The sequence below is a fragment of the Equus asinus genome, chromosome X, assembly GCF_041296235.1.
Source record: "Equus asinus isolate D_3611 breed Donkey chromosome X, EquAss-T2T_v2, whole genome shotgun sequence".
NCBI lineage: Eukaryota > Metazoa > Chordata > Mammalia > Perissodactyla > Equidae > Equus > Equus asinus.
The window spans coordinates 41420193-41434914 of record NC_091820.1 but is presented as its reverse complement, the minus strand read 5'-3'; positions in this window follow the sequence as shown (position 1 = coordinate 41434914).

Below are 14722 nucleotides of genomic sequence, written 5' to 3'. Positions count from 1 at the left end.
GCAAAGTAAAACATGGGCAGTGAGACAAGAATAAGTGGAAGGAGGATAGAAGGGGGGCTGTTTCTGTCCCAGAGAGAACCTTGGGGTGGAGAGAGCTACCCTTCCACGAGCATCTCTCAGCTCGTGGGAATGGGTGAGGCCTAAAATCTGACTCAAGCTGGGTCACCTCCGAAAAAAAAATATCCCAGTGTTTTTTTTTTTACAGATTTTCTCTTTTATGTGAATGCATAGTCCAACTTTATAGACAAGAAGATTGAGAAGCCTGGCTAATTCCCCAAATCACAAGTAGGGTTGGAAAAAGGGAGAAATTAAAACTGCATGAATATCCAATTTAATTTGGTGGGTGAAATACTCAAAGTCATTTGAAGATGCCTTGTCTTGGAATGAGCAGGTGCTCACCAGAGTGGAGGAGAGGGTCTGTGAGTACATCTAAAGCACAAAGACTGTATTAGAATTAGTGGTGAGTATACTGACACACATTTTTTGGCTGATGGGGTTATGAGACAGCTCTGGAACCAAGTAGAACATAATCTGAATTGCTATAATTTTCCTAATGGTTTTGCCATAATCTATAGTCACTTCAGGCTGGGGTAGGGGGACAGAAGTATGTGTGGTTGGGCAATGCTATGCAAGCTATTTCTTCTTTCATTGTTTTGGGATGGTGTTTTCCCACACAGGGCTCATAGCTCTTTACAATATTTAGGCTCCATTCCTTTGTGTTTTTTGAAAAACCAGTTGTGGAAAGTTTTGACTCCGATTCTTTCTGTTGCTCTATCCAGTACCCACTAAGTATTTGGCCTTCCATGGGCTGCTCTTAGAAGCCTGACCGCAGGCATAGATACCAGATGAAGGATAGTATTTGCCTGTGAGAAACAGTGTGGCTAGAAACAAAGGATAGTTTTTAGGCATTCTCTAGGAGATCTCAGTATTGTTTCATTTGCTTTCTTGAACGATAATCAGAAATAATTCTCTATCAGGGCAGATCATGCAGAAAAGGTTGATCCAAATTAGGGTGGTCAATTTAAATCAACACTTACTGAAGCCTGGTATGCGCAAAGCTGTGCTTGGCACTGTTGGAGATATACAGGCAGGTAAGACCCAGGCCTTGCTTTCAAGAAGTGAGTAGCTTGTTAAAGAGGAAATGACCGGTAGACAAATGGCAGGAACACAAAACAGAGTAAAAGTTGAGACCTAAGACTAGGTCTGCAGATTTAAGCTGGGGAAGAATTTTGGATTCTTTCCAGGTCTTGCAGGCACGATGCAAATTACTTTAAAGTGAACTCGCGGGCCACCATCACACATAGCCAAAGTCACAAAAGAATAGAGGGCAGGTTGGGTTGCCGGGACCCTGCTGGTAGGGTGCTGTGGCAGATTATTAAAAATCACGCCTTCCTGTGTCCATGCCCCTTTGCAATGTGACTTCACCACTTTTTCCACCAAGAGGTGACTTTTCTTTCTCCTCCTCTTTAATATGGGCTGACTTTGTTACTTGTTTTGATCAAAAGAATGGTCAGATTTATATTGCATGAGCAGGGCTTGTTCAACATAATGAGTACTTCCTAAATGCAGATCTTCCTGCATCCAGAAAAAAACCATGTGCTCAGCCCTTCAATCGTTTTAAGGTGTCCCTTCGTCTGCTACCTTCCACCATCAAGCATTTGCTGTCTCTCTTGCATCTAGGTGGGGCCTTGTGATCAGTTCTCATTACTGGAAGTGCATGCACGTGAAGTGTCACTCGGGTTGAAGCATTAAGAGGTGGTGGGCCTACTCTGTGTTCTCTCCACCCATCCCCTGTCTATAAGTGGATTTCCCAGGGTAACTATGAAGCCACATGAAGATAGTAGAGCCCCACAATGAAAGGACTTGGATCTCTTGGTTATTGCCTGGAATGGGGTCCCATGTCAGCTGGCATTACACAGTGATGTGAAAGAGAAATAAAAATTTATTGCATCAAGTCATTGAGATACTGGGATTGTTTGTAACAGTAGCTCATATAAGCAGTTGTGTGCTGGTAAATGTTTAGCAACTGGATCTCCAAATGACACAAAATAAAACAAAAAACCCTGATTGTAGAGTTTGCTGATTTCCATGTATAAATACTCCCACCATGGCCGATTTCAAGCTACCAAAGTGATGTCACTGAACAGAGAGTTAGGAAGAGATGCTAACCATTGGCTCTTGTGAACTTGTATAAACTAACTCCAGCACACGACTGTGCATAGCATACCCTGACTAATTTACTCTGCCATCTTCAACATCTTCAACAAAGGCTGGGTTTAGTGAGAATCCAGTCTGTCACATGGAGCCACAGACTGGATAAAGCCTAGATCACCCCACCATCCTGCCAACACTTGCTGACTACATCAGCCTGTGACTCGAGGGTTTAGTTACTGAGATTTGAGGATTGTTTGTTAAAGGAAATTCAATACCTCCTTAGCATCTGGCACAATGCCTTGCACATGGCAGGCATCAATAAATGTCTGCAGAATCAAAATCTCAAAGCTAATTCTTTACAAAATTTGCATAGCATTCAAGCCTCATATCCATTTTTTGGTGTTATTCTTAAGAATGCAGACTAGGAATGTTCAGAGTCCAAATAGTCAAATTAGTCTCTTCTGATATCTATCTATACATAAATATAGATAAAATATAAAATATATTTATTTTCTTCACATTCATTACGTACTAACAAAATATTCAAAATTAGAAATATATAGCCATATCAGTTTGATACATTCATGCTTATGATTACTATTCGTTAAAGTCATTTTGCCAAAAGCAGACACATATTTTGCCAAAAGCAGCTGGATCTCAGTACGTTCATCTGTAAAATGAGGGTGATGATCTCTATCTGTAAATTGTCAGCATCACTGGATCTAAAGGAGTTTAAAAAGGTAATATTTTGTAAAAGGAACTTATATAATATGCTCTAGAGTTAGTTTTCTAATTTTTTAGTTTCTTCCCAGCTATGAGGTTGTTTTGAAAATGGGACCTTAAAATAAACAGAGAAACCAACAAAACTGGGTCATTGTAATATTGGAAAGTAGCCCAAAGACTTTAAACATATCTTAAGCATGCACAATGCAGAACAGAGGGCAAGCTGGTTGTCAAGTTCCTGTAGAGGGATTTTTTAGCTATAAATCTTCCAGCAAATGGTATCAGGATTTAGATTAGAAACACTCCATATTTGCCCTTTCATTCAAGAGTTTTTCTTAATGTAATGTACAACTTTGGAAATGCATACTGTCAACTGAAATATATATGGTACAGGTTAAAAATTTTCTTCAATTCTATGTTTAGTCTTGGAACTAATTAAAATGTGAATACTGATGAACCATGGACTGTGCATAGATTTAGTCATTGAAAAAGAAGAGAAGGACATTTCCACAAGAGAGTAAACATAAGCCCAAATGGTAACTTTGACCAGAGGCCACGTAAGCCACATAATAGACATAAGAAGTTACCAAAAATCCTCTTACAGTGCAAGGCAGCAGAAAATGCAGTTTGTGCAGTTTGTTCAAAAATGTCATCTTGAAATTAGAGTCTGTGTTCTCTTTAAAAAGTCCAAAACACAAGGATTTGAGGGTATTTTTACATTCCTGATTCAAAGTCCTAAAACATATAATACTAGTTGCTAAAGAAAAAATTATATTAATTTAATAACAGCCACTCTGTAGGAAAGAACAAAATGGAAATTAACTTTGCTTACTCCTTAATATGAGAGCACAGACTTCAACCAAACTCTTTGCATTTGAGCTGAGTCCAAATGAGAAAAATCCAATTTCCCAAAAGGACTAGATGTCTCAAGTACTCATAACACTATTGATTATTTAACTTTGACTCAACTGCCAAACATGCAGGACACTTAAACTTGCTAAAGGAAGTTTCAGGGCAAGGAATAAAGTTCGGGGCATGTGAGTTCAGCCTTCCTTGTCTTATGGGAGAAATCAATCCTCTTTGATGGCTGCTTTCATAATGGCCATGGCTCATCAAGCTCTGCTGGGGTAAAAGCTTCTGGGTTTATCATCTCTGTACCAAAAAAAACCCCAAACCAGATAGTCTTGTTTAAACAGCAATTTGGAGTGGCAATTTAAAAAAATGGAGAATATTCAGCTTACTCCTTTTGGTCACACATTATATTCTTTTATTTTATGAATGAAAATGAATAATCTAGCTATTTATACCTTGGTGAAACGCTCTCACTCTGTTTCCAATTATTGGTCTTTTTGAGCTCACTTATGTTTTCCATTTAGATGCTAAAAAAAGTGTTCTTTGCAAATAGACTTGCACAGAACTCTTGTAGCACCCACCATAAGGCTGCATGAAGGTCTTCAGCGCTCTTTGAAGCTTCTATAACTAAACCAACCCATACTAAACAGAGTCTTCCTGTGCTCCATTACAAAAAAGCAGAACAAAACGTATTACATATGCAAAGTGAGAGGGCAAACTCCTTAAAACTGCAAGTTTCTGTATCACTTACTTGAGTCAGTAGTTGGTTAGAACTAAAAAAGTGTGATGTCAAAAATAATATTAGTGATTGCATGGCTTCTATAACAAGACTCATTTGTACATCAACATTGCCATATTCCATCAACAGTAAAGTCAAACATTTGGGAGACTGTTTTAAAATTTAATGCTAGATGATCTTTTTACCAAACATAGGATCAGAACCACTCCAGCAAAAGGGGTATTCTATTGAAGCCTGTGGCCAGACTACAGGGAAACAGGTATTTCAGGACACTGGGAAGATGGATGCAGAGAATGTCCAGGGACACCTGTGCACTCCCTCTGATTTTTCCTTTAAATGAGCATGGGGTCTTGCAGATGCTGAGTTCAACTCAAGAATCACTTGTCCATCTGCCCTCCAGCTTGCGTCTAATGCTCTAGCTATTCCCCTCTAAGGGCATATATTATTTGTGCAAATTCTTCTTCAGTGGTACTATGGTGTAGTTTAAAAATGAGTTTCTCAGATCAAAAAGGAAAACTAACTAAACAATTCAACTTTGCATGTTCAGTGTCACCTGCAGTGGCCAAGGGATGCTGGGGCAGAGGCTGGAAGGATAGCTTCACAAGATTTGCTGAACCTGCCCTTATTCTGTTTGGCCACCTTGCTTCCAAGATGACTCTATGTTCTTCCCTAAATAAACTAGGCATCTAATCTAATCATATTTTTTGTGTGTGCATATGCAGGCATGCGCACTCACACACATATGGTTTCTTCCAACAGTTGCACTGAAATCTGCCACTGTCATTCAGAACCTTATGTGTGTATCATGAATGAGATTTAACATTTGAACATATGGCTAAATTGAGGGGAGAAAGGGATGGTTGGAGCAAAGGGAGGAAATAAATGTATCAGAAAATCACAAGAATATTATGAATTTAAAAGGAGGGCACCATTCTGGATAATAATGACCATCTGAACACACATATTACATCTGCCATAGAGGCACAAGAACAAAGAGAAGAGAGATGACAACAGCAATAAAATTATGGAAGCTGGAAAACAGATGGATAAATGGTAATTGACTTAAGAAGCTCAACTCAGCTGAATTCTAAGCCAGCAGCAGGAAAGCCAAGAAACAACCCATTTTGCACTTTAGTATTTCCTAAAAGCTCAGGGATTGGTGGCAGCTACAGAAATGGCAATTAAGGTAAGTCTGAAAACAGAAGGTTTCATTGAAAATCTGTGTAAGACATTAGGTCCCAAATTGTCTCCTCCACTCCAAACAGCCAAGACATAGAGCCTACCTCGCCCTAGCAGAAGACTGAAGTTTTATTCATTATACTGAATGAGAAGGACAGCAAGTCTCCAGACTAGGGGAAACCAGGTACAGCAGGTGGTAGAGATACTATAATGAACATAAGGAGAATAAGGGAGATTTTACATACTAAATGTTGACATGGTCAGCTTTCTTTTCCCAGTCAGCTTCCCAAATGCTGGCAAGTGATAAGGGTCCTTTCTTGGGAATCTGACCAGTTCAAGGGGAAAAATACATTATCACTGGGGATTTCCTAATGAAATAGATCAGGCAGATCACCTATAGTGCTTCCCACAGTTGAAAAACCTACTCATGTGCACAAAGCTTCACAATGTATTTAGACAGTCAAGGGTACCAGATACAAGAAATATGAAACAAAGTGCACAAAACAACCAAACAGAAAAAAAGCAGGAAACAACTTTGCAGAGGAGAAAACTTTTTTTTTAAAGTATTATTTATATCCTTAGAGAGATAAGATATTACACCCATGAAACAAGAACAAGATGGTATGAGAAAAGAACATTCAGAATACACAAAGAGTTGAAGAACTGTTGGAAATAAAATAAAAATTCAATAAAAGATTAGGAAGATCAAGCAGAGAAAATCTCTCAGAAAATAAAGCAAAAAGTATGAGATTAAAAATAGGAGAAAAAAGACAAGTAAAGGACCAATTCAGAAGATCCAAATTTGAATAACCTGGGTTAATTTTGCAGAATAAAGCTGAAGTACCTTAAATCATTTGCTGAGGTAGTCTTATGAATTCTTAAGTTTTACAAATTGTTCCTTTTAAAAAGTTTTAGTTGTTTTTCTTATTTATAGTTTAGTTTTCTGAAAGTTGTGAGGGGATGTACACAGTTTAAGATGCAAATAAGTCTATAAGACTTATAGAGAAGAGCAATAGCCATCCCTCTTTCCTATTCCTGTGTTCCACAAACACAGGGCAGAGAAAACCAGAAGGGAAGACATTATCAACAAAACAATTCCAGAAAATTTCCCAAAATTGAAAGATTTGATTTTCCAGTTGGAAAGAGCTCATCCCAAGGGGGAAAAATAGATCCACATGAAGGCAAAATTTTAAATCACTTGGGACTAAGAAAAGATCTTTCCAGAGAGAAAGAGATTTAAAAAAAACTAGCTTTCATATAAAGGATCATGAATCATATGGCACTGTATTTTCCCACAGCCATGCTGGACGCTAGAAAACAATGGAACAATGCCATCAAAACTTGGAGGAAAAATAATTTTCAAGATACAATTCTACATCCAGTGAAACTACGAATTAAGTATGAGGGCAAAATAAAACACCTATAGTCTCAAAAATTTTACCTCCCATGCCCTCTTTCTTGGGAAACTCCTGGAGGATGTGCTCACAAGAAAAGACAGTAAGCCACAAAAGAGGAAGATACAAGAAAAGGCAATAGGAGAAACAAGTCTAGAAGAAGGCAAAAAAATACCTAAGATGGTAGTGAAGGGAGACAGTGTTTGGCAGACCTAGGAAGCAAGTTGTCCATATTTAAGCAGATCAGAAGTCTCGGGAGAGCTTTCTCTGAAAAAAGAAGAAACTGATGGAATATCTAATATATCCAAACTTATTGAGAGGAAGGATGAAGAAGAGTCTGGAGGTGAAGTATTTGTAGGTACATAGAAAACTAAACAAACAAAAGAAACAAGAAAATTATTTATTCCAGGGAAAACAAAAAGTTATTCAGTAAAGAAAAAATAGTCATAGTATACTTCCTGGCTTAGTTGTGACTAGCTTTTATTACATAGCCATAATAATTAAACACTGAATATTGTTCCAGTTGAGATTTCTATATGGCTACTTGGGATAATAGGGGATGAAAAGTGTACTTGTATGGGATAGAAGGCGGACACCTTTTAGCATTGAAAAATCAAGAAGTAGCAGGGTAAGGACGTCATTTAGAAATATAGAGACCAAAAGAAAGAAGGAAAGGAGTTGAAGGTGGTTGTCTCTGGGGAGGGGGAAATGCTGGGGGAGAGGAGAGTCAAGGGGGAGAGGCCAGAGATGGCTGTTGTTCATCTCTATAAATCTTACAGACCTACTTGCCTCTTAACCTATGTATATTCACCCAGAACTTTTAGAAAATTAAACCATAAATAAGAAAAGAACCCTAAAACTTTTTAAAAAGGGACAATTTGCAAAACTTAAGAATTTATATGAATACCTCAGCAAATGACTTAAGGTACTTCAGTTTCCTTCTACAAAATTAACACAGGCTATTGATTAGAATGTTTGCAAGTTAGGTGATAAAAATGCCACAGTTTAAGAAGAGTATATGTGAATCGCAGCACACGAGAATAAATAAGATTACGTTTCTTGGTTATTTGTCCACTAGATCAACTTTCTAAATGAGAGGTTAGTTTTAAGATTAATAAGACCCAACAGAAGTAAACTGTTAAAAACAACTTATCCTTAATTTCAAAATTTGTGTGAGGTTAACAAAAATGATATACAGGAAACTGGCTTTCTAGAATACAAACTATGAAAAAAATCTGTCTCTCAACAAATGACAACAAGTTGATTTCAAGAAGAGAAGAGGATTACTAAACATTGAACCTAATCCTTCTATAACACTATACAAAGAAGGTTAATGGTCATATACATTACTAAGGAACTTCATAATCCTGATGTCTTCTAAATTAAAAGTGGAAATAATTTAAATCTAGTGATAAGTACATTTTGTTGAATTTTAAAACTTTGAAACCCCATGCTCCAATTGGGGTGAAATACTATTCAATTAACCAAAATAATCCTCTCCTAATCATTGTGGATTAATTACAATTTACAGTCTCTATCAACAGTTAACAGACGATGGTTATCGATTAATAACCTTTTTATAACTGCACATTCCTGGTAATTTGGCAATAACTAGTCACAAATGATGAATTGTTTCAAGAGTCAAGCATATTTTATGTAGGATCTCTAATTCCAGTTATTATATATGTTCTGGGTTACTTAAGTACACAGGTGTTAAAATCTGAAATTGTATGTAAACTATTATTTACCAGATTTGCTTGTGGAAGGCAGGCAAGCTAAAAGTCATCAACCAAAACAGCAGATTTCCAGGAGACAAAAATATACTGCATCTACCGTAAAATCTTGTGCCCTTGCGAGTTAATTCAATCTCAATTTCTACAATTTGTGTATAACAAAGAAGTTAGTTAAAATGTGTGCCCTTGGGAATGTTTTAGAATACAGAATCATTTGAACTTAAATTAAGATTGTCATCATTACATGTGGAGCTTTTATAAAACTGTGCCTTTAAAACTGTTACTAAAAGAGCTAATGTTTTTATTTATCTAGAACACCTTTATTAGAGCAGGAAAAAAAGAGGCAGAGTTCTGAGATAGAAAAATTTACAGCAAGAGAGTACATATTAAATCTAGATGTCCAAGACATGCTTTTAAAAAAGAAAATTTCACTAGTACAATCAGTTCATCAACCAGTACTTTTTGAGTTATTCAGAGAGTATCTGCCACATTGTCACATGCTCAGGAATACAATCAAAGACAAGGTAGTAGCTCACGTACATCAAAATAAGTTCAGCCTCACTAGAAATCAAATAAATCTAAATCAAACCAAAACACCATTTCTACCTGCCAAATTGATAAAGATGTAAAAAATGATGTTACAGTGGTAATGTAGAAAGGAAATTGGACTTATACGGCTTGTAAGACTGTTAATTGGTACAACTTTCCCAGAAATCAGTTTCTACTAAAAGACTAGAAATATTTATATCCTTTGAACTCACAGTCATACCTCTCAGAATCTTAAATAAAAGCAAGACAAACAAATCATTTTTATGTATGTTTGTTTGTATAATTTACAGTACTAAAAATTGTGATTATATAACATCTAATAATAGCAGATTGATTAAATAAATTATAGAGTCGCCATATTAAATAGCCAAAAATGTTTTAGAAGAATATTGAGTGTTATGGGAAAAGGTGTGTGATAGATTGTAAGCAAATCTTGACACAAACCAATATGTAAAATACGAAAATATATATTCATAGCTAAAGAGAGTGGGAAGATATCAAACTGTAGTTAGTGGTTGAATTTTTATTTTCTTTGTTGTGCTTTTCCTACATTGAATGTTATTACTTTTATCACTACAGAGAAAAAAGTTTGCTTTCACTGGGATTATGATCGCTAACATTTTTCCATCACGTCAATGAAACCAAAATCAAACTGAACGAAAATAGCCTAACAAAATAAATGACAAGCAAGGGGTAATAAAGTATTTGTATGCGCTGTCCTGTCTATGTAAACTTGATAAGGAATCCATCATCAGGCGCATTCAAGTTAGAGTTTCTTCATAGGGGTGGTGGGTCTGACTAGCTCATCTACTGCACGCCAGCCACACCACCATGGAGAGGAAGCTCAGTGTCAGAGCTGCAATTTGCAGTCCTGGGGTAGGTACTGCCATTGTGAGATTATGACTGATTTTCAATGGGTCTTGACCTTGTTATAGATCTCATCCATGTAAACCTGTCCTGATAAACGCAGTGTTTAACTCTAGATGCAGCATCATTACTCTCTTTCCCAGCATAAAAAAAGAACTCTCAAATATTAGGAGGATGAATAGGTTGGTATATCTGAGGTACACATATGAAAGACATTTGTAAATTATATCTGGGGAGTTTATATTTCATTTGATTTATATAAACCACAGGATTAAAAAACTTCAAACACGACAAGAGGATATAACATGAAAAGCAAGTCATCCTCCTTCCTCCTCAGCCCTCTTCCCAGAGGTAATCACTTTAACATTTTGTTGGGTATGTTTCCAGATAATTTTCATGCATACATACAAATATCAAATGAGGTCATATTACACATATACCCTATACCATGCTCTTCTCACTTAGTAATAGGTCTTGGGTGCTCTTCCATATTAGTGCATTTAGATCTACCTTATTCTTTTGAACAGCTGCATGGATGTATTATTATTCACTTAAGGAATCCTACTGAGTAACTTTAAATATGTACACTTAAACGTTAGCTCAACACTGGACCCTTAAACTGAAACCTGGTCAGATGAATACGAAGTGGGCTGGGCTATGAGGCTGCCTCACTAAGGGGTCACCTGTTTCCATGGCTGATGAGAAATCAGACGTTTTGTGGAATCTCAAAGAGCTCAGAAGTCACTTTCTCCTATTTTTTTTCACCTAGGTACTTGGATTTTTAAAAATTACATAAGCTTCATATTGAAGATTTCTAAGGAAAATATTAGCCAAATTAATATAAAAATGTAACAACAACAACAAAAACAGATCATGTTTACACCAGGAATTAAAGGATAGTTTACAACAGACTAAAGGAGAGAAATCATGTTATCCTAATGGATGTAGAAAGGTAAGTTTTACATAGTTCAATATTTATTTATGATTAAAAAAAACCTTAGCAATCTAGGAATAGAAGTCACTTCTCTTACTTAATAAAACTTACCACCATTATTTTTATTATAAAAAATTTAAACACACTCCTCTTAAGATTCAGAATAAGACAAATACGCCCACTAAAACTGCCACAAATTAATATGGTACTATGCTAGTCAGAGGCATAAGAAAAGAAAAAGAAATAAGAAGTTAAGTATTAGAAGAAAATATACAATACTGTCATTATTTTCAGATAAGTTTATTTCCCTAGAAAAGCCAACAGAATATAAACTGTTAAATCTAATAAGCAAGTTGAGCACAGTTGTCAGATACAAGAACAACCTACAAAAGTCAATGCATTCCTCTATATCAGAAATAAATTATACCATTGATAAAATTTTTTAAAAACACATAATTTATCTAGGAATTATTTTATCCATGAATATATTCTTCAAGACTTCTATGGAGAAAACTTGAAAGTCTTCCTAGTGACTGTAAAAGACGACCTGTATAAGAGATGAGAAATTTCATTTTCTTTGATGGGAAGACAATATTATAGCGTTCTCAATTTAATCTAAATTCATTTATAAATTCAATGCAACTCCAATCAAAACCCAAGGTAGATTTTTTAAATAGAAATGCAATATATTTACTGTAACATTTATACAGAAAACAAAAATCATAAGGAGCTAAGTCAACCTCAAAAAGAAAAGTTTATTGATGCATCCTATTCAATAGTAAGATCTTAACATTTATAGGATCTGCAGTGATGTCCCCTTTCATTTCTCATATAATTTGTAGCTTCTTCTTCCTGCTTAATCAATCTAGCTGGAGGATTTTCAATTTTATTGATCTTCTCAAAAGCCCAGTTTTGGCTTATTTGATTTTTTCTATTGGTATCCATTTTCTATTCTATTAGTTTCTATTCTTTTTTAAATTTTTCCTTCTACTTACTATGAGTTTACTTTGCTCTTCTTTTTCTAGCTTCTTAGGTAGAATTTTAGATAAGTGATTTTGAAGCATTCATTTTTTTCTAATATAAATATTTAAAGCTGTGGGGCCTGCCCCGTGGTGCAGCAGTTAAGTTTGCATGTTCCAATTTGGCAGCCCGGGGTTTGCCGGTTCGGATCTGGGGTGCAGACATGGCACCGCTGGGCAAGCCATGCTGTGGCAGGTGTCCCACATATAAAGTAGAGGAAGATGGGCACAGATGTTAGCTCAGGGCCAGTCTTCCTCAGCAAAAAGAGGAGGATTGGCAGCAGATGCCTTCCTCAAAAAAAAAAAAAAAAAAGAATTTAACGCTGTACACTTCCATCTAAGCATTGCTTTTAACTGTACCCCACAAACTTTGATATATTATATTTTTATTTACATTCAGTTCAAATATTTTCTACTTTCTCTTTTTACCCATGGATTACTTAGGTGAGTGTTGTTTAATTTCCAAATATTTAGAGGTTTTCCAAATATCTGTTATTTCCAATTTAATTTTGTTATATCAGAAAACATACCCTATATGCTTTTAATCCTTTAAAATATATACAAACATGTTTTATGGCCCAGAATATGGTTTATCTTGGTGAATGTTCCATGTGCACTTGGAAAGAATATGCATTATGTTGCTGTCGAGTGGAATGTTTCTAAATGTCAGTTAGGTTAAGTTGGTTGATAGAGTTATCCAAGTTTTATATATCCTCATTGATTTTCTGTATTCTTTCTCTATCAATTAATGAAAGAAAAATGTTGAAAACACTGATCAAGAATAAAAGTAAAAAGACACAAATTCCTTGAAAGACACAAACATGAAAAGTGGCTCAAGAAGAAACAGAAAATCTCAAGACTGGTACCCACTAAAGAAATTGAATTCTTAATTTAAAATCTTCCCATAAAGAAAAATCCAGGCTCTGATTACTTCACTAGTGAATTATATCAAACATTTAAAAGAAGAAATACTACCAATCTGATACAAACTCTTTCCAAAATTAAAGGAGAAAGACTACTTCCCAACTCATTTTATGAGGCCAGCATAACCTGGGTACCAAAACCAGAAAAAAAGAAAACATTACAAAAGAGGAAAACTATAAATCAATATCCCTCATGAATGCAACTGCAGATATCGTCAACAAAATATTAGCAAGTCACATCTATTGATACATAAAAAGGATTATACACCTTGACTAAGTAGAGTCTAGTCTAGTAATGTAAGCTTGGTTTAACATTTGAAAGATCATTCAATTTAATTCACCTTATCAACTAAAAAAGATATGCCATATAATCATCTTAATGCATGAAAAAAAGAGAAAAGGAAAGTATGTCTGTTCTCACAACTTCTCTTAAACATTGTACTTGAAGTCTTACCCACAGTAATAAGCCAAGAAATAAAGATATATACATATATATATATATGAATGTAAAACTGTCTTCATGCAATGATGACATGACTGTGTTTGTAAAAAAAAAAAAAATCATGAGGCATCACTAAAAACTATAAGAATACTGCAATGGACTGAATGTTTGTGTCCCTCTCCCAAAATTCGTGTTGGAATCTTAACCCCTAAAGTGATGGTAATAGGAGGTGGGACTTCAGGAGGTGATTAGGTCATGTGGGTGGAGTGCTTATGAATGGGATTAGTGTTCTTGTAAAATGGGCCCTAGAGAGCTCCCCTATCCCCTTCTGCCATGTGAGGACACAGTGAACAAGGGAGCGAATCCTCACCAGACACCAAATCTGCCAATGCAATGATCTTGAATTTCCCAGCCTCTAGAAATGTAAGAAACATATTTCTGTTGCTTATAAACCACCCAGTCTATGGTATTCTGTTATAGCAACCCAAATGGACTAGAACAAATGTGTAAGTTCAGCAATGTCACAAGATACAAAGTCAATATACAAAAATCGATTGTATTTCTATATATTAGCAATGTAGAATTGGAAACTGATATGAAAAAGACCAGTTGCATAGCATTGAAAAAACCAAAATGTTTAGGAATGAACTTAATGAAATATGGACAAGATCACTGCTCTGTAAAATGTACACTATTGCTGAGAAAAATGTAAAAGGCCCTAAATAAATATATATCCCATTTTCATGGATCAAAAGACTCAATATTGTTAATATAACAATTCTTCCCAAATATATCTACAGATTCTATGTAATCTCAATCAAAATCCCACTAGGTCGTTTTGTAGAAATTAAAAAGATGCTTCTAAAACTTACATGGAAATACAAAGGATCTAAAATAACCAAGGAAGTTTTGAAAAAGAAGAATAAAGTTGATGGACATACACTACTAACTTCAAGTGTTACAATAAAGCTTCATTAATCAAGACATTGTGTTATTGACAGGAAGATAGATATACCTATCAACAGAATAGAATAGAAAACATAGAAATAGACCCACACATATACAGTTAATTGATTTTTTAAAAAGAGGGCAAAGTGATTAAGTAGGAATAGGATCGTCTTTTCAGCAATTAGTGCTTAAAAAATTTAGAAATCTACATAAAAAAAGAACTTTGACCCTTACTTCACACTATACACAAAGATTAATTAGAAATG